Source organism: Antechinus flavipes, chromosome 1 (genome assembly GCF_016432865.1).
Source record: "Antechinus flavipes isolate AdamAnt ecotype Samford, QLD, Australia chromosome 1, AdamAnt_v2, whole genome shotgun sequence".
Taxonomy (NCBI): Eukaryota; Metazoa; Chordata; class Mammalia; order Dasyuromorphia; family Dasyuridae; genus Antechinus; species Antechinus flavipes.
In genome coordinates, this window is record NC_067398.1 from 111,917,413 (window position 1) to 111,944,612 (window position 27,200).

Sequence of the window (27,200 nt, forward strand, 5' to 3'; positions counted from 1 at the left end):
GGTAGAGGGAATCACCGGAGAGTTCTTTTAAGTAATAAAATCATAATTTCAGTCCCTATTCCTATTTGGCTTCATCATGAGAGCTTAATGGGAATTGATAAAAGTGCATAGAAAGAGATAACAAAAGTCTTCCCAGGATGCACTCTTGGAGTGCACTGATACTTAGAGGGCAGAAGATGAATGACAGAAGCAGTAAAGGAAATTGAGAAGCAATAGTTGAAGAGGTAAGCGGAGAAATGAGAGAGCAATTTTATGGAAACCATATGAAGGGAGACTCATATTCCATGAGAAGGAAAGGTCAACAGTGGTAAAAGCTATAGAAAATTCAAAAGAAAGGTTAGAACTGAGAAAACACTTAAATGTTTCAATTAAAGGGCATCATTGGCAATCTTAAAAATCAATTTTGGTGGCATCAAAATCTTAAACTAAAAAGTGCAAGTAAGTGAGTAGAGACAATACAGGAAATACAGGAGTTTAATACAATTGAATTCTTATCAACAAATGTTAGGGAAAAAATGAAAACAGAATACCATAAGTCTGGCCTCGAGCAAAGGTTGTGTTTGGGCATATTCAGAAACATGAGACAGGATAGATAAGATGGGACCAGTATATGGAGTGATTTAGAATTATAGTCTGGATTTGCTCTACAAATAGGAAACATTTGTTAGGTTTTAAAGCAGAGGATTAAAATGAGAAGAAGTTAGGGATAGTAATGTGGAACACATGTTTGGGCTAGGTTGTGGGAGCATCTAATAAATGAAGATGGAGAAACTAGTTTAAGAGCAATCCAATATGATGAGTTCCTGGAATTAGATTGGTAGCAGTTAAAAAGAGAGTTAAGTCCATACCTGAAGGAGGAGAAAAAAAATCAAGAGACTTGATTACCAACTAAGTATAAGGAGATCATTAAGCAATTAAGATATTTGTGATAACATTGACAAAATTAGAAAAATTAAGAAGGGAAACTAAAGTGGAAAATTCTTGTTTTGGATATGTTGGGTTTGAACTTGAATTGCTTTCTATTATTTGGTTTCATCCCAAATCAGAACCAACATGGAAAAGGAATGCTTTCTACAGGGTTGCTCTCATATTGGATATAGCATACAAAGACTAACTTACATTTTCTATCACAAAACAATATGATCTTATGAGTTATCACCAGTAATTGATAGAATGTTTAAGTTGACTAGAATCTTGTATTATGAGCATATATATATATGACACTAGCTATAACTAAATCATTGTCACTAAAAATATAATGAAAGAGTGGTTCATTGTTGGAAAGTTGAACTTATTTTCAAATTCTGAAAGGCATCATGGGCATTTTGGAGAGAAAGCCTGTCTTGAAGCCAAGAAGACTTATGTTCATATTTAGTCTGACATACTGACTTTCTGATCATTAGTAACAGAAATACTGACTTCCATTAGTCAAGGAAGTTTCCTTGACTGGAAGTTCCCTAACTAATACAGTCACAGTTTTGATCCCTAAACTTGTTTCTATCATTAAAGCAAAATAATTCTTTTATCAAGTAACTGATTACTGAAGCTACAGTTTTTCAGAGTAGATCCAAGTAGAAGCATTTATGATTCAGGAGATAATAGTAGCAAGTCATTTGTTATCAGTACTAAATAAAAGTAAAAAAAGTAAAAAAAAAAAAAATCAGTAGTAAAAAAAAAAAAAAGGTAACTACAAACATTTACTAACCTAAACTTTGTACAAGGCATTGTAATATGTGTTAGGGGATATATAAAAATGATATGTAATCCTTGACTTCAGTGAGACTAGTAAAAAGGGAACAAATAACTTTGGAGGCAGAAGACCTGCATTTTAATCCCAGCTCTATCTGCCAAGTAGTTTTGTTACTTTAGGTAAATCCCTGGATCTCTGCTTTTCTCCATCTGAACATAGAAAATGTTACTCTTAGTACCCACCTCAGTTTTTTCAGGAACCAAATAGGTAATGTATATAAAGGATTTTATAACTTTAAAGTGATATAAACGTTATTAGAATAGAGATACAAAGTAACTAGCAATATAAATTATAATGCAAGACAAATAAAAAAGTAATCAAAGTACAGAGTGATTTTATAAAGCAGAGCCTTAGGTATGGAACCCAGTAATTTGAAATTCTTAACAATTTTTGTTGACTTCTGAACTTGTGTTTTATGAAAAAGGGAATCAACTTTATTATGATTGTATGTGGTGGAGAGGAGCTATCCTTTACCTTGGAATACAATATGCAATTTATTTTACTTGCACAAATATATCCTATTTAACCATTTTGAACATAATACTCTTTTGGCCTCATTTTCCTAGCATCAGAATCATTAATTTAGAACTGGAAAGGCCTCTTGAGGTCAGATAGTCCAATCTTCTCATTCTATAGAGGAGGACACTAAGGCACAGTACAACTTTGATAAAATAATACAAGTAGTAAATTGAGATATAAATCTAGGTTCTTGGATCAAATTCTTTTCAGTGCACCACATTTGCCTTCCTTTGCACATATGGAACATATGACTTAATCATAAATAACTGCTTGTTAAAGATGTCCTTTTACAACTTTTACAACTGTAAGCAGCACTTATTTTATTCATGTACATATTTTTGATATGCTTAAAAGTAACAAAATACATTTTCCCTGACAGCTATAATCCAGAGTTTTTACTAAATCAGATTAATCCCCAAATTATTTTGGGGTTTTTGTTCACTCATTTCAATTGTGTCCAAATCTTCATGACCCAATTTGGATTTTCTTGGCAAAGATACTGGAATGGTTTGCTGTTCCCTTCTCTAGATTGTTTTACAGATGAGGAAACTGAGGCAAATGGATTTAAGTGACTTTTGGTTAGCTAGTTAAATGTCTGAAACTAGATTTGAACTCAGGAAGATGAGTCGTCCTAACTTTAGTTCTGGCATTCTATCCAGTGAATCACCTAGATGTCCCATACTTTGTTAGTGAAGTTTTAATTTGCTTCTTTTCATCCAATATAAGTTAAATATATTTATTCATTGTTACTATATGTATTTCATGGACCTACCATATGTAATCCATGGCCAAGAATCAAAATTGTGACTTACAACATTTAATTTCAGACTCTTTAAGAGATGGAAAGGGCCTCAGAGTTCAGCTAGTTAAACAAGTTTCTGAACATGAATCTGTCCCCTCAAACAATGTACTCAATAAGACTCCATTCAGCCTTTTCATGAAGATCTCCAACCAAGACTTACTCAGTAATACCTAAAGAACCTGCATCTATTTTTGGACAGCTCTAATAGGAACTTTTTCCTAACATCAAGCCCAGAAGACTGATTGATTCCTTTGCCATGTGGAAGCCTTTTAAATACTTAAAAGTAGCCATGATGTCAGCTTCTCTTCTTCCTATCTTTGACCAGCTCTAGTGGTGTTTTTTTTTTTCCTTAGTCATATTATTTGAAGAAACTTGACCTCCTCTGAATGTTTTTTATCCTTCTTCAAAAATTATTACTAAAATTTCACATATTCATATTCTTTGACTTAAACCCTCAACTATGGTTTCTCATGGAAGAAACATTTGCCTCCCATATATGTGCTTAAATTAACAAGATCAAATAAAACTCAAAATAGGTTTTAATTTAAAATATCACAAGATTCATATCCTTGCCTATAAGCAAATGAACTAACTTTTCTCCTATCTACAGAGGATCTCCATGTTCCCAAGGAAGTTAAATAATTTCAAGATCAAGGAATTTTCACTGAGGTCTATGAACTTCTAAGTGGTCCTTAGATAGATTGCAGAGAGTCCATGACACTTTATCACAAAATTTTTAAAAAGTTAATTATATTTTTATGCATTAAAATACATTAAAACATTATCCAAGTCCGTTTGCTTCACCAGACTGCCCCAAAAGTTCACAAAATAGATGAACTACTACCTCAAAGCTAGAATTCTATCATTTTCCTAGCTCATAGCATATAATGGTGCTGGTATGAACTTCATTTTTCAGACACGTAGTTTATTTTATTTGACCAACATTACAAAGCTAGATAGTGATATATCTAAAGGCCAAACTAGACCTTCTATTAGCCAAATTCATTTTCTACCAAGTAATTTAACTTCATTAATTTCAACTCAATATCAAAGTCTATGTTAGGTGCTATGGAAATAGATACAAACAAGACCTGTTTCTTTTTCTCTTAGAGATTACAGACTTATAGAGGAATATAATATGTGCACATAAAACTATATTACCAAATAGTACATGACACATATATTGTAGAAGTAAAAGGGGAAAAAAAGTATCATGCAGGGGTTGAGAAAGGTAAGATTGATTCTAAGCGGGAATCAGGGAAACCTTTATGGTGGAAGTGGTATTTGGTTTCTATCTTAAATGATTCAAAGGATTTCAATAGTCTTAGAAAACTAAGGGGGAAAGAATAGCAATGCATTGTGGTATTGCATGAAGAATTAGATAAGAGCAAGGCAAAGAGGCTTATCATGGTGGTTGACTGTTTTGGTCCCCATTTGGTTCAAGATGTAGAATGGGGCCAGATTTTGGACAGTGAGAAGTGGCAAGATTTGATTTGTGCATAAGGAATGCTAATCTGTTCATCTAAAGTATGGATATGAATATAAAAGAGTAAGGGGGGCAAAGACTTGTTAGGAAGTTGTTGCTATTGTATACATACGTACTGGTTATTAGAATAGTGGAAGTAGAAACTCAAAAGGCCCAGGATTTCAGGGAGGTTTGGGTTTTTTGAAGGTATATTCTGTAGGAGGTAGCATCTGATGGGTGGTGATTAGAGAGGAAATATATTGGTATTTTGAATGTGCCATTAAAGAGATAATAAAATCAAAAGAGTTGAGGGAATAATAAGCTATTTTAGATAGCACTTTTAAGCTTGAGGTAGAGATAACTAGTTCTTGGAAATTCAGTTCTGATGGTTATAATTTTCAGTGCTAGAAATATTTTTTTTTCTCTTTTAAAAATTTTTACTAACTTTTAAAACAGCTTTTTGGATGTACCTCCTCCCTGATCCTTCACCACCAAAATTGAGCCCTTCCTTCTAAAAAAGATTAAGTTAAGCAAATACAACCGTACATTGACCACATCTGACTACCTATTGCCTCTCTTGTCCCTGGCTTCTCTGCTAAGAGTAGGAGACATGATTTGGATCTGTTCTCCAATATCAATGTTGGTTGTTATTATGATTACTCAAAGTTTTAGCATTTTTTAGCATCCTTTATATTATTGTTGTGATTATACATATTGTCCTTTTGTTCTGCTTGTATTACTTTTTATCAATTTATTCAAATCCTTTGTTTTTTCTGAACTTCTTAGAGTCATTATTTTTTCCTCTTTAATAATATATTTAATTTATTATCACAATTTCTTGACACCATTGAGGTTTCTGGTTCTTTTCTACCACAAAAATAGGTGTGGCTACAAATATTTTGGTATATATTGAACTTTTTATGTTTTTGACTAACTTGGGATGTATGCCTAGAAATTTCAGATTCATCTTCATTATGTAGTAATTATAATCATGGGAGGAAATTTCAAGGGAGAAGAAAATGAAAGGATAGAATATAAAAGTGCTAAGGAAAGAACTTTAGAGAACATCTACAATAATGCTTTAATAAGAAAGTGCCATTGATAGAGACAAAATGAGTAGTCAGAGGCTTTGTGATGAGAACTGTCTTTCACTATTTGATCCTAATTAATTATGTTTCCCCAAGGGGAAAAATTAAATGGTAAGTCTGTAATGCAGAATTTTAGTTATTACAAATTCCATTCTCTGTGGATTCTTTGTTCCTGAATTATCCAAATAGTTTCTCCCCTGTTCTTTCTTTTTATTCCCGACAGACATTGCTTGAGTATTTAGTAGATTTTCATTTGAACTAATTTTTAATTACCACAAGAAGAAAACTTTTAAGTTCTTGATTTCTGGAATTCCACTCATTTAATTTTATTTTAAATCTCTTGGTCAAGTTTATTGAAGATCTGTGTTTTCTTCATTGTGGTAATTCTGTGTGTGAATTTTCTTTCACCTTCAGAACTCTGCAATAACTAGATCTTAGAGTATTGCTGAAGACTCAGAAAGCTTAATAAGGTTAATTAATAAGTTAGAGTAGGGAATTGAACTCAGGTTTCCTGATTCCAGTATCTGAACTCTCTTTGCCATGACAAAACATCTCTTTCATATGTCCCCTCTCTTCACTCACTCACACAATCATGACCCTGTTTTAGCCTTTCTCATCTGAACTATTGCAATGATCTTCTAATTGGTCTTCCTTTCTAGTCTCTCCTTTTTAAAGCGATAACCGCAGGTATCAAAGTGATTTCATCTGTGTGTGTGTGTGTGTGTGTGTGTGTGTGTGTGTGTAGGGGTGGGTGTCTGGGTATAATATTGAAACCCAAAAACACAAGAAGAACACAGAACCAGTACATTCTTGCAACAGGAAGAGGAAGGAGCAGGAACTTATCTTCAGAGTACCACAGCCCCAATAAGAGCAGCAAAGGGAGGCCACTGTTGACAAAGTGTTTTTCTTAAAGCATAGGTCTATCCATATCATCCCCTTCCTCAAACTCTAGTAGTATCCTCTTACTTCCAGAATCAAATATAAAGTCCTCTGGATAACTTTTAAATTCTTCAAAAACTGTTCCCTTACCATATTTACTAGAAAAAAAAATCCATCAGCACACAATTCTACCGCCTTAATTTGATTTGCCATTCATTGCATATTAAACTGCATCTCCCATCTCTCCCATTTTTGCATTGGCTAGATCACTGTCTGCAGTGCTCTGCCCTCTTTTTATTAATTTTCCAGGCTTCTTTCAGGAGTCAGTTCAAACACTACTTTCTGCAAGAAGCCTCTCCCAGTTCTCCCATCTGCTAGGAACTTCCCTTCTTAGATTATCATCCATGTAGTCTATATATTATGCTTGCTTTTAATTATTTACTTGTTCTACCATTTTAACAAGAACTTCTTGGGGGTAAGAATTGATTTTTGCCTTTCTTTGAATTCACAGCACATAGTGTACTAAAATAAATTCTTGTGGACCAGCTGATCTGCTGAATACTTCTTGGTATTAGAATGTATTTAGAAAAACATTTCAATTTGACTTTGTTATATTTTAGTGGGGTTCAGTTTAAGGTTATTAAGTATTCTCTTTGGCGGTCCTAAGTTTTCAGATTACTAAAATGCTCATTTAAATAGTAAGAGGATTTAGAGGAAGTTTAGTCTTAACAGATACATAAAATTTGAACTTAATTTTTTGGTTAACCAGATAAATGGCTCAGGCTGTGTAACTGGTACTTAATGTGAAAAGAAAAACAGTATGTTTTGATGTGTTCAATTTTTTTTCAGTATTACTGTTGAGATTTAAGCATGATTCTATTAGGAATGACTCCTTAAGCTTATACTGAATTATAATATAAAATGGGTTGTACCACATTAGATTCTCCTTGATATTTAAACCAATCTCATAGTATAAAAATCAAATGTTAAGAAGAATAGAAACTGTATAGAGATCATGAATCAAAACCATCATTTTGAAATATGTTTTATGTTAAGCTTTGGACAAAGAGAATTCAGTAGGCTTAAAGCCTGTCTTCCATAAGTTAACAAGTTGAATTCATATACATGTGTAAAGCATATGCTGACAGTAGGAAAAAATATTATTAGTCATTAGTAAGATATTTATACCACAAATTATAGGTCATGAAGTCGGTTCATATTAAGGGTGATTAGAAATTAAGGAGATTAGACTCTCCAGTTTTCATAGGATAATCAATCTAGAGTGAGAGTCACTTCACTGTAGATTTGTTACTTCATTTTCAAGGTAACAGCATTATAATACATAATCTTTAAGGACCCTTCTATTTCTAGAGTCTAAAATTTGCAATGACTAAGACAGGGGAAAAGTATTCTTTTCCTGATGAATCCCAGAAGAATTTTTGAAGGAGACATTACAGGAACTCTTTAAATGATGGGAGCAATGGTTTGTCAGGCTGCAGAAGTGAACAAGCATTTAAAATAAGTCCCCCTGTGATTCGGGTACTGTGCTAAATGTTTTACAAATATTACCTCATTTGATATGGGGAGCAAAGCACTTTTAGACATATTAAGTTACTGCTTTGAAGCACATTAAATAAAGAAGTGAGATGAAGAAAGTGCATTATTCCTGAGATAGATATAATGAATAAATTTGGAATATAGGATGAGATGAGAAATAAAACCATTTGGGGCACTTCAGTAAGGGATTTGGAATTTAAGACAAGTATATTGGATATGACTTGTATGGAAATGAGAAGCCCCTCATTTTTTCAGTCATTGTATTGTTAAAGTAATGGGTAAAGAAATGAAAAGACAACTTGAAGAGATAGTAAAGGATTGTGGTCTCTGAAGAAACGTCCAAGTATTGAGTACCTCACATAAGGCAACAGAGCTATTATAGAAAGGTAGATGACAACAGAAAATTATATATAAAAAAGAGATAGGACTTAATAATCAATCGAGATTTGTATTAAGGAACAAAGTAAAAATGAGGATTATTCTAAGGTACCTCACTTGGGATGGTAGACAGATTATGCTATTAACCATTGATATTAAGTTCCTGGATAGATGAGTTATGGCAGTAATCTACATACAATGTATATATTTGTCAGGATTAATTTGCAGGTCCATTCATGTTCAGATATGGTAAATATCATTTAAATCAGTATTATATAGATCCCTACACAGGATATTAAAAATATATATATCATAAAAGCAAAAGAATATTCTGTTTTTAATAATAACTTATCTTAGCAAAATTAATGTCCTGTGTAATAAGTAATTGAGAAACTCACCTGTACACATTTTTACAAAAAGGACAAAGCCATGGTAACATAAGATCTCATTTTAGAAGTGTTTATTGAGAACATCTTATTGAGAGGTTGAAGCCAAATTTTTTGTGAAAAGGATGGCTTATTGTTTAGGCAAATTATTGCATTTTTGCTTTATCTGACTTGTTATCAGCTAAATACAGCAGAATACATTGTGATTATTTTAGGATTCACCCATTTTTTTCAAGTTACCTTAAACATGTATTTAGAATCCTTTTTGTTCCTAAACTCTGCTATTTACTGTTAATCTCGCAAATAAAGTGAATAATTTTAAAATGTATAAAAATGTCACCATTGCCAGAAAACCATTAAAAGCAAATGTTAACTAAAGTATAGCTGATAAATAAGATGAAATTTATAGTTACAGACATGGTCAAGCCTGCTATTTAATTAATCTATACTAAATTGAACTATTATGATATATGGATCAGATTTACTTTTCAAAATTTATGTACAAATGCAAACAAAAGTACATATATACACATATATCATTATTGCTTTTAGATTATATTAATGGCACCAGTAGAAAGCATGACTAAAAATAACTTCTTTTTTTCCCCAATTAACCGAAGAGCTGTTTTAAATCTCTGTAAGAGTCAAATTATTATGAATATCTGATTAATTTCTTAAGCTATGTGACCTGGCTCTCCATAGCTTTTATTTTTGAGAAACAGTCCCCACTTAATTATATTTGAGGAATGTGAACACTTAATGCCAACTGCTTTTGAATTTTTCCCTTCCAATGTTTCAAATCTAAAAGTCCGTGGAGGCATTATATACTTCATTCTTCTATCTTTCTACATTAGAATTTTAAAAAGCACATTGTTTAATATTTCCTACTCCTCATTATTTCTCATGTCTTATATATTTATTATTTGAATTCTGAAGAAATGTAAAATCTTTATTCAAAAACAAAGTAAATGTATTTTGGCAAAGTAATATTTTAAAATGTTTATATCTTATTATTTTGAGAATAAATAAAATGCAATGTAACAACATTTTACTTACAAAAGAAACAGTGTATAACATATTACATAGATATTAATCTATAAATCCTTCAAAGAGCTCAGTGGTTTTCTTCAAAAGTTAGTATTTTTTTCCTAACCACTAAAGAATAATTTTGTCAATCTTAAAATAACTGTTTGTTTCAAATATTCTTAATGCCAAGTTGATGAATCTGGAGCTTTTATGGTTGTGCTTGCATTACATAGTTTGGCTTGTGGAAAGAATACTTGCCAAGTAATTTGGTCACATCTTTTCTACATATCCAGAACTTCATGAATATCAGGTTGGGGCAAATATAAGACTTACTGTCAGAGAATTTTCAATAATTTTTTCCTTTAGATAAATTGTGGAAATAGTTTTTTTTTTCCTTGATAAAGGAAGGATTAATGATTAATTTGAAGAAGGGGGTGATTGTTTTTTAACTACTACATTTGTACAAAAGAAAACAGCACCACTGTTATTCACACTATTATGTGGTTACAGTTCATATTTTTAACTGCTTCAAATAGTCTTTAGCTTTTGTGGTGCTACAGAAACTGCAAAAGAATTTTACCCCATGCAGGAATTAAAGACAGGCTGTACTTGAAAATAATGGTACTCACACTGGGTTTGTAGGAAAGCATTTAGGAGAAAGCACGATAGTTGAATATAAAGACAGGAATAGAAAAAAATATTTTTAAGTTAGTTTTTATGTGTTAGGTCCTATCTTTTTGACAGATTTTGAAAAAATAAAAATGTTTTAACTTTCAAATAAGTTAATGGCAATTATTTAATACTTCAGAAATTTTTGTTTATTTGTTTTAAGGATTTTTTTTTGTTTGTTTTCTACTTCTTTCTCAGGACAAGTTATTTTTGAAATGTTACTTGATTAAAATCATTATTTGATAGAATTTAATATATGTACTTCCCATTCTTGGTTAGTAAGCAGAATTTACTAGTCTAAAACTTATTCAAAAATGTTTATCTCAAAATTTAGAGCTGGAAGAGAGCTAAGAAGTCATCTAACCCATTCTTCTCCCATTTTATAGTTGAAGAAACTAAGATCCTAAGAGTTACTTGCTTAAATTCACTTAAGTAATAATGACCCAGAATCTGAATACAAGTATTCTAACTATAAATCTAACTAATTCTATGCAGAAGGAGGTACTGTTAGGTCTTTGAGAGTACCCAGATGAATAATGTATGTTTTTCCCTTCAAGGAACTTATACTCTAGTTGTAGAAAGAAGTTGTTTGCAGCAAATAACATTAATACAAGGGCAGTATATACCTTTTTAATAAGGGTTTCTCATTCAAGTGGCATAAGGCCTGATGATAAATAAGACACAATTCCTAAGAAATTGGACTTACCTAACCATCAGGGTGATCTAAAGACATCACAAAGGGGAGCTTTTGGCTCTTGGTCTTGTCTCTGTATTCATGGAGCCCATATTTTACCCTTTCATGTAGCCCAGACATCATATTACATTCTTAAAAAATGGTCAGTTCGATGTATTTACTACATGTACATTTATAGTTTAGGGTTTCAAAGGTTAAAAAAAAAAAACCTTCAAGTCTTTATCAGTCTCATTCAGAATAAAAGGAATAGACAAAAGTAGGAACTAGTCTTAAGATATTTTAACCAATGACATGGTAGCATGCAAATCAGTGAAATCAACTTATTCAGTAGAATAATTGGCTAGGATACTTCTGATGTCATAATTCTACTACTTAATAATGGATTGATTATATAGAGAGCAGGTGTGTGAGCTTATGGTTCCACTTGAATAGCCTTTTAAAGAGGAGCTGTCCAGTGGTATTTGGAAAGTCCAAAAGAAGATAGGAGGACAAGGATCATCAGAGGGATGGGGATAGTGCCTGTGAGTACATGTAGACAGCAACACTGAACCTTGAGACGGTGTGCACTCTCCAAATTGCATCTTTGCCTTTTCAGGTACCATAAATGCACTGAGAAGATCCCATGTATTTAAGGATGACAAAGCTTTGCTTTTATAACGTATCTTTGTGTTGCTGCTCATTTAATGGGGGCATTCTAAATTATTGGTGGTAATTAAGAAAAAGAAAGCTGTGATTTTAAAATGGTATATTTTGATAATTGTTTGCTTAAGAGTGTGGATCTAGTTATTTTTAAATTTTAAAGTACTTGTGCTTACTCTTTAAAATTTTTAAAAATGCATTATTTAATTTTGGCACACATTTTTTTTCCAGCCAGGAAATGGGGGGGGGGGGGGCAGGAAAGGCCATCAACTGCACTAAGGAGCAAGCAGAAGTCTCTTACTAAATTTGATTTATGGCAATGTGGTGCAATGGAAAGAGGGCTAAACTCCAAGACCCAACATCCTTTTGAATCCTAGTCCTTCTTAACTACTTGGATTGCTCTGGGCAAGTTAGTCTCTCTCATTTCTAAAGTGTAGGAATTGTACTAGCACTAAGGGCTATAAGCCTGATCCACATTCTTAGTGCTCTATCCAGAATAAGGAGAAACCACTGCAAATTCTTCCTTTGACATTTAACTATCTCTGTGACCTTGGCTTTACCTCTCTGAATCTCAGTTTCTTCATTTGTAAAAAAAAAAAAAAAAAAAAAAAAAAAGGATAATAATACTCTTAAATCCATCACAAGGTGGTTGTGAGCCTCAATTATGAGATATGTAAAGGATTTTGTCAATTTTAAAGCACAAGTTGTTGGTTTTGTTTGTATTCCTTACCTTCTTTATTAAGGAAGCATTTTGGAATGGGGACTGAGCGGAAAATCCTCTGAGTCTTGATAGAGATTGCACAGGCAACTATCAGTTAAGCGAAAGAGGATTAGAAATGGGAAATATCTCAGTAATTTCAGATAAAGTACTTTTAAACTTTAATGATGAGCCAAAATTATAAAATCATAGATTTAAGTTGGGAAAGAACCTTAGAGGTCATCTAGTCCAACTTCCTTATTTTATAGCTGAGGAATCAGACACCCAGAAAGCTTAAAGTGGCTTGTCTTAGGCCATATTGATGGAGCAAATACAAGGCAGGATTTGAAATCAAGTCCTGTATTTCTAAAGCCAGTGCCTTTTCTTTTGTACCATATGCAGCCTTTTAATCTTAATGCTGAAAGGAAGGAACTTTTGGATTATAAATTTACAAGTAACATAAGTTATATAATTGTGCATTTGTAACTTGGGGGCATATATAATAATCACAAAATATGTATTATTAAAAAGTGTCATGACGATGTTTATAAAAATAAGTAAGGTATCTATATGTGTTGAGACTGATTTTTTTGTATGTATGAATAAGAGCAAAGCAAAATTTTGCCCACTCTTTCAAATAATAAAGGTAAATAGGGAAGTCTTTCAGTTTTGTCCACATTTCATAAACTACTATTGTTAATAATATTAAACAAAAGATTCCAAAATTTTGCTCTCTGCCCTATTTTGACTATCATTGTCAACTAGTGGGATAACCTTATTTAAATTTATTATTGTTGTTCATTCACGTCCAACTCTTCATTTACCCCAGTTGAGGTTTTCTTGGCAAAGATACAGAAGTGTTTTGCCATTTCCTTTTCCAATTCATTTTATAGATGAGGATATTTAGGCAGATAGGTTAAGTGACTTGCCCAGGGTACATAGTAACTGTCTGAGACCAGATTTGAATTGAGGTCTTCTTGACTCCTTTGCTGTATCCATTGTGCCATCTAGCTGCCCAACCTCATCTATGATATAGTGTGGAAGATAGTATGGGCCTTATAGATGACATTTTCACAGCTGTCTATGGGATACTGAAAGTATATCCATGAAATCATAAAGTTGTAAAAGACCTAAGAGCCTTTAGTCCGAGTCATACTTGTAGTAAAAATAGATTCCCTTTACAACATCTCTAATAACTGGTCATCTTGTCTTTATCTGATGAGCTAGATGGGTTTATTATTTCTTAAATGATACTATTGTATTTCTGGACATTCTAATTGTTAGGGAGCTTTTCCTAATTGAACCTCACTGCTATTACAAGCAAAATGGCAACCCGTGAGATGAACACTTATAACAAGGAATTCCTAAAATGCAAAGTGAACTACTGGTATTAATTAAACTTGAATTTTGATTTTCTTTGTGAATGACAATATTTATAACTTAACTGATCCTTACATTATTACTTCCAGTTTCTTAAAACCTCTCCAAATAATGGAAATTCTTTTAAAATCTATTGACCTGAACTGTGGTCTAATCAGTATGGAATACGGTATGACTATCAACCTGTCTTATTTGGACATTTATAATCATATTAGTGATCATAAGGCCTCCAAATCACATTGTTGGCTCATATCAGTTTATAGTGAACTATGTGTCTCCCCCCAGCCTTCATGAATTGTTTTCTAATCATGTCTCCCTCATCTTGTGTTTGTGCAATTGATTTTTAACTTGACTTTATGATTATACCTATTAAATTTAATCTTATTAGATAATCTATTGTTCTGGATTTTGAAACTCTTTGTGGGATGCCCATTTGACCATATATATATTAGCTATTCTTATCTATAGAATTGTTGACTATGACATGTTTGGCATGAAGTCAATTACTTTTTAAAATGTTGACTAGAACAAGCCACCTTTCACCTAGAGAACTCAACCCAGTTTCACCATTAATCTCCACTCTGTGTCTAGTTGTTCAATGAGTTTTGAATATACCTGTTCATAATAATATCTATCCTATATCTTTCCATTCTTCCCATTGCCCTGGAAGAAATATGGTGAAGGATTTTGTCAAACATCTTATTAAAATCTAGGCATTCTATCTATGTTTATGACATATCTCTGATCTATCACTGTAATATCTGTCAGAAAAGAAAATGAGGTTAATAAGGCATAATTTGTTCTTATTGAACCCATGCTGTCTCGGGCTGATCACTGCTTCCTTCTCTAAGTGCCTAAAACCATTTTTAATAATCTTTTTAGAATGATGCCAGAAATAATAGCAAGCTCATTGTCCAATAGTTTGTAGCATCTTCAATTTTCCATTTGAAAATTGTCATAATGCTTACTGAATTCCAGTTTCATGACATCTGTTTTTCTCCATGATTTCTCAGAGTGGTACAACAGTTACATCCACAAATTCTAACTTTGTGTTTTACAAATAGCAAGGCTTCAGAGGAATAGAGCAAAGACTGAAGTCAAGGATTCCCCTTACATTTAGGTAATTGTAGGAGAAACAGACTGTAAAGGTGCCTGAAAAACAACTTAAGCATGTGAGATTTTGTCCTGAGGTTAGAAGAGCAACTTTCCACTCATCTCTTACTTTCCACTCATTTATTACTACACTGTGTTTAGTCTTCATAGAATACAGTAGGGTGCTTTATGGAATATGGAAATAGCTTTGAAAGTTGCTAGTAAAAATTTTATATAAAGTAGAAAAATTACATATATATTTAAGGGCAGTACTACATGAATACCATATGTAATGAATTATTTAAGAAATTATAGACTGCCATATCTTTTCTTCTTAATTTTATATAGTTTTAAAAGTGATGGACTCCAGTTTTCATTAGGCATAATATATGCAAGCCAAGATACTAGATGGTATCATTGATTAGACTCATAGTTTCTTTATACCCACCCCAGTCCTCATCAACCAGTTTGTGTTATGCACATAGTATTCTAAGATATACTACTAAGTACTTGTACTACATCAAATCAAACTACTTTTTGATATCATGAAGTACTTCTCTCGGCAATTTGAGGCAGTAAAACAGAATATAGCAGATTGTGACTTTTGTCACTAGATCCAGCCTAATTAGAGCATATATTAAGTCTCACATATTTACTTTCAAGAAGGAATAAAAAGATAAGATTTTTAAAATGGGAGTAAGATTTCTTGAAATTAAAAGGCTACTTTAAAGGTAGTGGTAAAACTTCCTTGATAACTTTATAAATTACGTAGATTTAATATTGCTTGTTTTATGAATCAAATAAAACATTTCTTTACAGATGATGCTTGGATTTCTAATCAATAGGCTCTTCAGGGAACTGCATTGTTTCTTCAAGTCATGTCTAAGAACTACAAATTATTTTCAAATACTTGAAGATTCTAGTTTGTGGTGGTCTTGATGAGTAACCATAATGTCTTCTAGAATTGATTCATCCATATTATAGAATTTTTCAGGATTCTTGATCATTTTGAATTGCAAAATATGTGTCTATACTTTATCCATATGTAAGCATAAGCCTAATTTGTAATGTACTGAATCAGGCTGTGCAATTACTCTAAATATTCATCAGCAAATAGAAAATAAATCCCATCAGTACTCCTAAAAAAAATCATGAAATTTAGTAAGGATAAAATATGAATTAATTACCCAAATTCAAGATTCAACAACTATTTAGATTAGGATTATAGTGTTCTTCAAATTGAACATGAGTCAGTTTTTTAGTAAACTTAAAAGCATTTCATCATACAGGAATATAACATATAAGGAATGTGAAATACTATTTTTTCTATACTAAATGTTGGACACCTTTTTATTTTAAAGTATTATACTTGGATTTGGTCCCTATAGCTTAAAAATGAATATGGGGAAATTGAAAAACACTGTAAAAGTGCTCTAGACCAGAGTAAGGGCCAGACAGTGGAAATAAGCAAAGATACAAGATGCTCCAGTAATATAGTTAGTGCTGGTATAGTGGTTAACACAGTGCACTTGAAATCAGAAGATCTAAATTTGAGCCCTGGAGTTTCTGCTCCAAAACTTTTGACCTTGAGTTTTCTATTGACTAGATTTTTGCTTCAATTTCAATAAATTACTGATTGACTAATGAAGATGGATTTGGAATCCATGTCATTGCTATTCTTTAGGAATAAAGTGGGTAGTCATATATCTTATGATCTTGCCTGCCTGGATTTAGGAAGTATATAACTGATCACTTGAAGTGTTTTTCTGAGCTTAGAATACTGATTAAAATTATGGTACTTAACAGTTTGAAAACTTAATGCCATAGTATTACAAGTATATTATTAGTTTGATGCTCAGATTTGTGATTTTTTTTATCGGTTTGAGTACTTCCTCTTTTGATGTAGATTGCAGGCCCTTTACAATTTAGCAGATGATCATGTATTTCTATCATTTAAAAAAAGTCATTAAACTGTGGTGTGGCTTTTGTCAGTGAGTTTCAGTAGAATTAAAAATAGGATGATCCTCAGATAGCTTATGGCTAGATGTTTGTTCAGAACCTTTCTAGTCTAGAAGGAGTTGTGAGTTTGCACTCAGCTGGCATAATCTTTGAGAATCTGAGCTTCTATCCATACTGTTGAAGCATTGGAGGAGCACTTTAATGGAACTTTCTTATCGTTACATATACATAGTATATGTAACATTCTATATAATGTAGAAAAATGCTTACCATTTTCACAATGATTAAACAGGAAAAAAGTTAAGATAAAAATTGTAGATGCATTTGAAATTGGAGTGTAGGCTTTAAAAATAACTAAAATGTCTTTAATCTTAAAAATAAAGTAAGTTAGAGTTGGTTCAGTTTTTAAAAATACTTGAGGAAAAGTAAGTGAAGTGAAGAATTAACAGAGAAGTTTCATAACATTTGCTTTAGCCATTTTATTCTATCAGGGATTTGGGACATGTCACCTTAAAAAGATTGACCTTCAGTGTGATGTATTAAGTGCATTTTTCTGTTATAGTACATAGTCATCGTTTGTGGAGCTGAAAAAATATTCCCTGGATTTCAAATATTAAGACATTAGCAATGGATTAGCATTCCTGAAATATTCATTGCCTTCAGCTTCAGTCCTATTCTCTGTCATTCCTGGCATCAATCTTTATATCCATGAATCTTCTATATCAGCTTCTGTGTTCTCCTACTGTTTGCACAGTGAAAAGAGTTGGGTGTGAACTGCAAATTACTGTTATTATGTTTGTAACAACAGTAGTAGTATAGTAGAATAGAAAGAATTCTGCACTTGGTATCAGAAGATCTATGAGCTTCAGTTTTCTCAAATGTAAATGAGGGGAGGATTCTAACTGATGCCTCCTGAGGATGATCCTCTCAAGTGGATGATGTAAATTGTAGCTCCTGTACAATTTAGCAGATGATTTTCATGTGTTTTTGTGACCATTTTGTTTGTTATTAATGAAGTTTTCTTTGACTGTACCACTTTATACCATTTCTTTTTCTGAATAGTCAGTAGGAATAATTTAACAGTTTGCCTTTTTTCATACTTATTACTTTTGTCTTATTTGCCAAAATATAAATTGTTTGTTCACAGAACATGTGTTTGTGTCCTCTACATCAATGGTGTCAATCCCAAATAGAAATGGGGGTCACTAAACCATACATAAGTATCCTTCCTAGCTACATATGGGTAGATGATGACCTTTACATATTAATCTAGTTTGGGCAACCCTCTGAAGTGTTTTAACATTTCTCAGCTCTTCATTACCTAGTTTAGAGTACTTAGCAGAGTACTTGCTCAGAAAATAATTGCTCTTTTTCTTCTTCAGCTTTTTTATTCAGTTTTTTCTTCTATTCCCACCCTTCCCTTTCCTCCTTTTAAAAATAGCTTTCTGGGGCAGCTAGTTGGTATAGTGGATAGAGCACCAACTCTGAAGTCAGGCAGACCTGAGTTCAAATCTGGCCTCAGACATTTAACCCTTCCTGGCTGTGTGATCCTGGTTAAGTCACTTAACCCCAATTGCTTCAGGGGAAAAAAAAAGCTTTTCTAGGGTTCTTTGTAACTTATCTCCTTTAAACTTCCCAAAGTTACCCTAACCCCTGCTCTACTTAGAAACTGAATGGGAATTGTGAAAGATTGAAGAAGAAAAGTAAAAGATCACTTTGAAAAGTTAACCAAGTAGATATATATATATTTAATAACTAAATGTTCAGGCAAAGTTGTATCTAAACATAAGGTAAGCCTTTTGTGGGCCTTTTGGATAGGGCTGGTTTACCTTTCCTTATTTGAGCCACAGGGAAATGAAATACAGTCCAGAAGAAATTCTTCTCCTATCTCTAGTTAAAAACTTTTAATATTCTTTTGTAGAGAAGAAGTGGTGGTCACAGTAGATCTGTGTGGTTTTATTTATAATACGTAGTGCACCTTCCATTTATATATGAAATCAAATTTCTTGCCTTCTCAAGAAGGAGGGAGAAGTAGGAAAGAGGAAGAGAATTTGGAATTCAAAATTTTTTTTAAATTAAAATTTTCTTGCCTGTAATTTGGGAAAGATTTAATGAGAGAAATAAAAATAAAGAAATTTAAATAGGTCATGAGAGAATAATCTTATTTTATTTTTCTGACAATATTATTATGAGAGAACTTTGATTGTTATCTTATGGATGAGTAGGTTAAATAGAAGTCAGGAGTTAGGGAGATACTGACTATATCCAAAGAGAATCATTAACAGGTTGATATCCACTTGGGAAGATCTCTAAATTCAGATATGAGAAGGACTTCATAGGTAATCGATTGGACACTGCAACTCTTAGAAGTTAAAGATTTGCCCAGCAAAAAAAAAATCTTTCTCCAAGTTTAGTGCTCTCTCCATGATACTATGCCGCCTTGGAGAAGCATGTACAGTGGTAGAGACACCGAACTTCTGTTAGAAACCCTGTGTTTGGAGCCTTCTTAATCATATGACTTTCATCTGCCAGGAGAGGGAAGACTGACCTCTCAATCCTCTTAGCTCTAATTCTGTGAGGCTATAACTTTGCCTTTATTTCTGTAGTGATTCCAAAGAAAACTGTTGAATTTAACAAAAAGAAAGTGTGGTGATAAGGTCAACCAAATTCAGTGAGCAATAGAGCAGAATAACTTTCTTAGCATGTATGTTCTATAGTCAGATCAATTATTCTCATTCTAATGAGGGGAACTAGTAATTTCTATAATTGAACATAGGTAATTTACATTTGGCTTTGACATATTTTTCTGATATCAGTTTTGAATATAAATGTATTCAGTTTAAAGTAATGCATTGCCATTACCACAGTATCTCTTCCGCAAACATTTAGTTGAGCTGTAGCTTGAAAGAAGTCTGATTTCTCTATCCTGACCTTTATCAGCTTCTCCTTTTAGTACATGAGATTGTTTATGTCTCAAACTCATAGGAAACCTCAGCCTAGATAAATTTTTCCTTTATTATACTAGGTGAATATTTGGATCTTCAAATTCCCCCGTGGGAACTACACTACAGGTAGTGTAAATATAAATACATCATTCATGATTCAATAAGTGGTCATGCATCCTTTATTCAATGACTCCTGATAATGGAGGAAACCACTACTACCATTACTATTACACTTTTGAATAGTTCTAATTATTAAGAAGTTTAAATCCTTAAACCTAAACTTTAACTTTGCCAATACTCCCAGTTATTTTGAGTTCTGCCCATTGGAACTAAAAACAAATTGAATTCATCCTTGACATCAGAGGTCTTTAGGGTGCTAGCTCTTCCCTCTCCTGCCCCTCAGGTGGGAGAGGAGGGGGCTGTGTTGTTGTTCTCCTCCTAGGGGATATATATGTTGATTTTAAAGGTGGGAAGATGAATAGATCACTTTCCATCCTCCTCCTTAATATCCAATCATGATTCTTGGTCTCCAGTTATCTATTCCAATTCCATAATACTTTCCTACTTCTCCCTCTCCTGCTCCTTTGAAACTTCCAAACTTTAAGAGCTAGATGTTGGTTCCTCAGGGCATTTGTAACCCAACCACTGCCTAGCAGTGGCAATTGCACAGTTGACAATGGTAAAATCATTCTCTCTATCCCGAATACCTATCGCCTTCCTGGCACTTCTCTGATTGCACAGTCCATAGTGAATAAGAGCCCTGTCTCTTCCTTTCTAGATTTTAGATACGACAGAGTTGTATAGGATGGGTAGGCATGGATCAGATGTGTGATCTCCTTCAGTTACTTTCTCTCCCAGACTCATCCCTCTTCCACATTTCCTTATACTTCCAGTTGACCCTGATTCACAGTTTCAGCATCTATTCCTTAGATAGATAGGATGCAACTCACTCAACATATCCAATTAACTGCCATTTGGCTATTAACATCTCATTAACAACCCTTAACATCTCATCTCTGTTCCTTTATCTCTACTCATACAATCACCACCCTAGTTTAGGATCTTAACATCTCTTTCTTGGAATATTCTCGTTGACTCTGTCTATCCTTCTCCAATCCATGCTACACACAGCCACTAACATGATTTTCATGAGGTATGGACCTGCCCAAGTCACTCCCCTACTCATTAAACTCAAATGACTCCCTGTTGATCCTAGGATTAAATATTATTTCATCTTTATCTCATCATTTAAAAATTTATAGTTTTGCTGTAGTTTTATACTCTTAATACAAGAACTGCAATATTTATATGTATGTGTGTATATATCCATTACATATATCTATATATATGTGTGTATATATCTTATTAATTATTATTATTAATAATAATCTTCCTAATATGTAACACCCGGAACTGAAAGTCCAGATGTGGTATGACTGGGCCAGAATATACTGAATGAAACTTACTTAGCAGGCCCTTTAACCAGAAAGCTCTTCCTCTCTTAATGGGCATATTAACCTTTTTGTCTGTTGCATCATACTATATATATATATATATATAGTATATTAAACTTCAGGTCTTTTTAAGCATGCTGGTATATACCCACATCTCTCATGCTTTTATATTGACTTTTTGAACCCAGGTAGAAAGACTTTATATTTTTATTAAATGTCATTTTATTAGTCTTATATGAAGATTTTAGCTTATTTAGTATTTGTGGTCTTTCTGTTACTCTGAAAATGTTAGCTATCAGTTTCCTAGCTATGTGTGGTCTGCAAATTTGATAAATGTATCATCTATCACTTTATCTAAGTTAGTGATAAAAATGTTTCATAGCACAGGGCCTAGAACAGATCTCTGCGTGGAGCATTTTTCTAGAAACCTCTCTTTAAAATTACTATTCCTTGGATTTGACTAGTTCTAAATGATTTAGGCCACATCTTTCAACTTTGTCTACAGGAATAAAATGAGAAAGTTTATCTAATGTTTTGCTTAAATTTACATAAATATCTTCATCATTCCACTGATCAGATAATCTATCTAATGATCCTGCTAAAATGCAAGATTATTAATAGCATTAACTGTTTTTTTTTTAAGCTTTCCTGGCTTTTTGTGCTACATCCTCTACCTTTCTAAGTATTTATTAACCATCTTTTCAATTAATGTATTCTAAAATTTTGCCAGAAATCAAAGCCAACTCAATGACTTTATACACAAGTATTTTCTCATTTTAAAAATTAGGATTATAGTTCTCTTTCTTTACTTGTAAGTCATCTTTCTTCTTCTCCAAGAGCATTCAAAGATCCCAGACAATGAGTGGTTCAGCAATGCATAATACTTTTATTGCCCTACAAAGTTGAACTTAGTTTTCAGGAGGAAATAATCAAATCACCTCTATTTAAAGTGCCTCCTCTAAACTTGAAAACAAATTTCCTGTGGGTAATCTGTTCATGATTAATTGAGAATTACTCTTTTATTAACTATGAATGGGGAAATAAGCAGATGTACTCCCAAGTTAACTTAGCAAATGATACCAAAGGTGATAATGTATGAAATACAGATCACTTTTAGAATCTTAAGTTTCTAAAGAAAACATTTTCAGGCCATAAACACACTCTTGATCCTATCATCCCTACTATATTGTCTAATATCTTTCTGCCCCCTCCCCTCTTGAAAAAGACATTTAGGCACCTCTCCTATTCTTTCTTCTCACTAGTTTTTAAATCCTCTGCAATCTGGTTCCTGACCTCATCATCCAACTGTAATTTCCCTCCCCACATTACCAGAGATTTTTCTTAGTTGTCCAATGTAATAGCCATATATTAATCTTTCAATGTTTCACTATAGTCTTTGATTCTGTTGATCATCATTTCTTGTCTCCTCTCTGTGTTTTCTAGTCAATTTCCTGCCTGTTTGACTTCTTGTTTTCAGTCTCTTTTACTAGATTTTCATCCATGTTTCCTCTACTAGCCATGGATATTTTTTCAAAGCTGTGTTGTAGTGTCTCTTCTCCACTTAGATTGTCTTCTGAGATTTCATCAGCTCCTACAGTTTGAGTTATCTCTATCAATTATCTGAACTTTGTTATTCTCTTGAGCTGTTGTCTCAATATTACCAACTGTTTTTTTAAACTTTCAAACCAAATGTTACCTTGGCATCTCACACTCAATACATCTAAAAGAGAACGCGATATCTTTTCTCCAAAACCCTCATTTGTAATTAGATATTGCTGTTGTATCCTGCCTGTCATCCAAGTTTGCAATCCCAGAATCACCCCCAATACCTCAGTCTCACTTCATATATTTGGACCCTCCTCATGACCCATCTGGGGTATTGCAACAGCCATCTATTTGGTTTTCCCTGCCTTGCCTCTCTCCACTGCACTCAGCTACCAAAATGATTATACTGAAGTACAGATTTGACATCACCCTCCTAGTTAACGAACTTTGGTAGTTCCTTATTACCTCCAGGTTTAAAATTTAAAGTCCTCTTTTTGGCATTTAAAGTTCTTCAAGACTTGGTCTCATCCTATATTCCCAGTCTTATACTTTATTCCCTACTATTTATTCTGTGATTCAGTTGCACTAGACTATTGGCCTTCTTGTCTAATGCCCCTCCATCTACCTTGTCTTTGTACTAGCTGTCTTCATGCCTCGAATGCTCTCTCTTCATTTCTGCCTCTTAAAATTATTGACTTCATTCAAAATTCAGCTCAGATCCTACCTTCTGTAAGAGATCTTTCTAGATCCCCTTTAAAGATAGCACCTGCTCTCTGAGATTATCTCCAATTAATTAAATTATATTTATCTTGCATTTACCTAATTATTTACATGTTTATTTACATATATTATAAATATAATATTAATGTAATAAATTTGCATTACATATAAATATATTTATTTACATTTTTCCCAATGGAAAATAAGTGTTTTAAAAACATGGCTGGTGTTTTGGCCTTTGTATCCTCATTGCTTAGCATAATTCCTCAAACATGGTAAATGTGTGATAAATACTTGTTTACTCACTAGTACAGTTCCTATCATATTTTCTTATAAACATTTAATAAATGCCCTGTTTTTATTTTTTAAGAAATTGAATATATGTGGAATTGCATATTTTAAATAGTATAATACAGATGATGTATAACATAGCTATATATAAAAGCATTGTGCAAATTCCTGACATTTTTCTTAAGCCTTATTTCTTTTAGAGGAGAAAGGGAGTAATGAAATGTGTTTTCACTTGATATCACTCTTAACTTCAAGGTATATTTCTAAAGAATTTTAACATAAATCTCCTAGAGACAAAAATGTTTAAAGAAAAACAATTCTGAAATTGTTTCAGAGATGCAGTTAGCATTTAAGTGTTTTATATGAATTGCTCTTAGCAACTAAATACTTTCAGTCCAATTACTACTAACTATGTAAGAATTTGTTTCAGCAAACATTTGTTTTGCACCTACTATGTGCAAAGCACTGAATGATATATTTCATGTAATTACTCAAAAGCTTTGTATAATTATAACCCATTTTCCACAATATTGTTACTGTTATTTATTGCTTATGAATGCTACTCATGATTATCATAACACAGCCTTCGTGAGTAGAGAAAGGAACATAGTCACAAAATCACATCAGTCACTCTGTCTTAACTTTTTATAGTGGTTTATTATTTTAAAATAATTGACATATGGTATTTGATCTTTATAGAAGCTCTCCTAGGTAGATTCAAAACTCTGTTTAGCTATTTGTTAAAACAATATAAATTGTTTTATACAATTGTTGATTTTACTATACTACTTATCTCCAATTCAGGGCAGCTAAGTTGGTAAAGCAGATAAGAGTACTGGGCCTAGAGTCAGGAATTAACTTATCTAAGATCACATGGCTGTGGAGGGGATTCAAATCAAAGTTCCTTGAATCAAATTTACTTCTCTTTCCATGCTATCATTACATTTTCAGCTCCAGCCATATAGTCCTTCATTGTATGACAATAAAACATACAATCAAATTCCTCTTCCCTAATATTTAGTATTTCACAAGTTTTTCATAGTCCTCCTTATCATAGTATTTTATAAACCGATTTTGACATTATCTTTGGAAACTTTTTGTTGGAGGGGATGCCAGTGTCCTTGGATTGCTCTTGTGTTGTAAGACTAGACTGCCCTCACAAGTGTGGGCTACCACCAGTGTATAGCTATTTAAGGCTTATCAAATGATTTCCTTATACATCCCCGTGTAAGTATTATCATCCTTATTGTACAGTGATGGGATCCAGAAATGAGTTATCCTTTCTACCAATCGCCTTTAACCTATACCGTTTTCCTTCCAAACACCCAAGTTTACCACCCGCATTTGTTTGTCTAATAAGTTTTTGTAACACTCTTACTAGGTTAATTTGACATACTTTATCTTTAAAAAATCTTAAATTTGTATACTTCTATGCTTTGAAATTTATTAAAATGGTATCAGAACATCAAGCAAGTCATTTTTGTGGAAATGAATAATTATATTGTCTTCTTAACTAGTGATTAAAATTGTGATTTTTATCTGAATCTTAGAACTAGAAGGGACTTTTAGACATTATTTTGATTAAACTTAAATCTGCCTGATGAAACTCTTTTAGTTTTTAGTCTTTAATTTTATATTGAAGAATTATCAGTGCTTTATTCAGTAAATTATTATTGTTGATTTCAAGGTATTTTAGTTCTTAGGCTCTTATTTAGTAAGATTAGCATTATCTTTTCTTAACTTTTTTTCTTAATTCATTGTAAGATGTTATTTATTTAATATGTTTTCACTTAATTGTCTCAAGAGTCTTAGTGGATAACTGTAGTTTCCCCATATCCAGTTTCAGGATCAGCAGCAATTCTCAAACAGGGTATTGCTATATTCTTTCAAAGACCGTTAGCCTAGGATTGGCAAAATTTCTTCACTTTTGTACATTGGTTTTCACCTCATAAGCAGGAAGTGGGGAAAGATTATAAATATATATATATATATATATATATATATATATAGAGAGAGAGAGAGAGAGAGAGAGAGAGAGAGAGAGAGAGAGAGAGACCCTCTTCTTGGTTCAAGACTCAGTGAATGATCCTATCCTTAATTTAGGCTGCCCATCCAGAATATTACTTAAATCTTCATCCCTGTAGGCTAGGCCATAATCAGGCAATGAACTTTTTGCCTTATGATTGCCAAATATCTCTGGGGGTCAGGGTTCCCCAGTCTTTTTAAAACTTTAATATTCTCTTGTTGGACTGTGCAAACAACTGACTAGGAAAAAGTTACCAAAGCTGTGTATGCTGTGGTGGCAAGCTGACTGTCTCTATTGGTCTTTCCATATGTAAATTAGCTGCTCATAGTTCAGAGCCTCCAATCATGTAGTGATTCAATCACACCTGAAAAAACCTTGTCCTTACATCTCTTAGTCTCTGTCTCTATCTAGTAGAACATACAAAAGGACACACTCTTCAAATCCCAGAAGATTAATTTCTTTGAATAATAATACTTATTTTTACAGTTGAAGCATGATGTAATGAATAGAAGCAATCAGCTTTAGAGTCAGAAGAGCTGGGTTCAAATAATATCTCTATCACATCCTAGTTGTGCCTCTTATGCTGATTTTCTTAAAAGTATAAATTACAGATGGATTGCTGCATGGTGAAATTATAGTACCAGACCCACCCCCCAAAAAACAGTAACTTTCGTTTATATAGAATTATCATTCTATATCTCTTCTTCTTTTTGTGGTTAATAATTCTTCTTTCTTTCTTTCTTTCTTTCTTTCTTTCTTTCTTTCTTTCTTTCTTTCTTTCTTTCTTTCTTTCTTTCTTTCTTTCTTTCTTTCTCTTTCTTTCTTTCTTTCTTTCTTTCCTCCTTCCTTCCTTCCTTCCTTCCTTCCTTCCTTCCTTCCTTCCTTCCTTCCTTCCTTCCTTCCTTCCTTCCTTTCTCTCTCTCTCTCTCTCTCTCTCTCTCTCTCTCTCTCCTCTCTCTCTCTCTCTCTCTCTCCTCTCTCTCTTCTCTCTCTCTTTCTCTCTCTCTCTCTTTTTCTTTCTTTCTTTATTTCTGGCTTGGGCAAGTTATTTAACTTATGGTATGCCTCTTGTGCTGATTTTCTTAAAAGTATAAATTACAGATGGATTGCTGCATGGTGAAATTATAGTACCAGACCCACCCCCCAAAAAACAGTAACTTTCGTTTATATAGAATTATCATTCTATATCTCTTCTTCTTTTTGTGGTTAATAATTCTTTCTTTCTTTCTTTCTTTCTTT

At 32.8% G+C, this 27,200-nt stretch overlaps 1 protein-coding gene across 3 annotated transcripts in view; it reads left to right on the forward strand.

The window, feature by feature from the left end:
- RFX3 (regulatory factor X3) overlaps positions 1 to 27,200 on the forward strand; it is a 330,544-nt gene that overhangs the window by 40,461 nt on the left and 262,883 nt on the right. The window contains exon 1 of one of the 3 annotated variants that reach the window (XM_051987943.1): positions 9,951 to 11,808. The exons of 1 other annotated variant lie outside the window; for it this stretch is intronic. The gene's annotated coding sequence lies outside the window, so the exon portion shown is untranslated. Of the gene's footprint in view, positions 1 to 9,950; positions 11,809 to 27,200 lie in introns of those variants that run through there. One more of the 3 variants, XM_051987934.1, reaches the window with a different exon arrangement.